Genomic DNA, 1660 nt, shown 5'->3' on the forward strand with positions numbered 1-1660 from the left:
GGGAGTTGGCCCTTAGCCTCCTGAGATGTGGGCCCAAGTGGACTCTGCCCTCTCCCTCAGCTGCCCAACCCTGTTCCATGGAGGCCAGCCACACCCTGCCCACTCCCTGACACCCACTACTACCACCTCTCTAGCCCCACCCTGCCCAAACCCTGTCAGGAGGAGGCTGGAGGAACCGGACTGTCTGTCCTCACCGGGTGGCAGCCAGGTCTGCAGGAACCTGGGGAGAAGAGGGCCACCTGGAGGTTGCTGGGCTTCCCTGAAATTCAGAGCTGTGGAGGAGAGAGCCTCTGCGCCACGAGACCTGAGGGACAGCGAGTCTTCATCTGCTCCTTAGCAAGTGTTGCCGTGAGATTTGAGAGAATTACACCCTCCGTAATGCTCCTTTGAAATTCTCTTGGGCTTCGCTGGCCCCAGCCCAGGTTCCCAGGAGGCATCTACTCTAAGGGAGGAGCATGGAAGCAAGTGGGACCCTCAGCGGCATAGCGGGAGACCCACCACCCTCGTCTGGTCCCAAAGACCCATGGAGGCAGCCATGTGCCCAGTGCTTCAGCCTTGCTGGCTTTGGGGTTTGGATTCCAAGGCCAAGCTTCAGAGGCCTTGTAGAAGTCTGGGAGAAGGACGGCGTGTTGAGAGGAGGAGGAGGAGGAGGAAAGGAGGGAGAGGGGAGAAGGGGAGGGGGGACAGGGTTAGACCTTGCGGCTTTTGCACACACTCAGCACTCCCTTGTGCCTGAGTACCTCACAAGTCAGTTGAGAAAGCTGAGTACTAGTGGGGTTAAGCACAGTTAGGAGAGTGACCCAACGAGGATTCATGGATTTAGTAGATCCTGGATTCAAGGCCAGAATGCCAATGGCTGATTTCATGGACACCACCCTATGCCAGCAGAGCTGTACTCACTGCCACCCAGGGACACCCTGGTCCCCAAATCTCTTGTGGCTTAAGTGGGTAGGTGGACAGCAGGAGGGAGCTCTTACTAAACAACGTTACCTGCCTTCTTCTCACTTTGATATTCTCTTTCTCTCCCTCCTTCCCTCCCTCTCTCTCTCTCCCTCCTTCCCTCTTGCTTCTCCTCCCACACTTGTACTTGAAAGCCCAGAAAGCCCAGATTTCCCCAGTGACAAGACTGTCACAGGCCCTCTGCTGGGAAACGAGGGTTACATGATCCCAGCAAAGATGATCGACTGCCACCTAGTGTCAGAATATGTTCATGTCACATTTCTTTTCTGTCTGATGAGATACTTCAAGAACCAGAAGCTGGTGTCAGCAGTTCCTGTTTGCTTGTCCCGGTTTCAGCATCCTTAAAAAAAAAAAAAAATCCCTCACTCAAATAAGTCAGGCACTAAACGAATACTGCAAGAACCTAAAAGGCGGGGGGCAGGGTGGGGAGTTGGTCAGTGGGTACTAAGTTACAATTCGACAGGAAAAGTGAGTTAAAGTGTGTTATCGCACAGTGAGGTAATAATAATCACAGCCTACTGTGCATTTCAAAAAAGCTGGAAGTGCTTTTCTCACAAAGAAAAGATAAATATTTGAAGAAATAAGTTTATCCTCATTTGAACATTATGTAATATAAACACATGAAAATGACATGGTAGCCCAAATATGTGTGTGTGTGTGTGTGTGTGTGTGTGTGTGTGTGTGTGTGTGTTAAATAATA

At 51.4% G+C, this 1660-nt stretch overlaps 1 long non-coding RNA gene across 1 annotated transcript in view; it reads right to left on the minus strand.

Moving 5' to 3' along the window:
- Positions 1–1230: 1230 nt before the first annotated feature.
- LOC109117918 overlaps positions 1231–1660 on the minus strand; it is an 8628-nt gene continuing 8198 nt past the window's right edge. Inside the window, exon 3 of the long non-coding RNA XR_002025228.1 lies at positions 1231–1300. This is a non-coding gene — a long non-coding RNA (uncharacterized LOC109117918). The remainder of the gene's footprint in view (positions 1301–1660) is intronic.

This window comes from Fukomys damarensis, unplaced genomic scaffold (genome assembly GCF_012274545.1).
Source record: "Fukomys damarensis isolate Sample0158 unplaced genomic scaffold, DMR_v1.0_HiC HiC_scaffold_16, whole genome shotgun sequence".
Classification (NCBI taxonomy): Eukaryota; Metazoa; Chordata; class Mammalia; order Rodentia; family Bathyergidae; genus Fukomys; species Fukomys damarensis.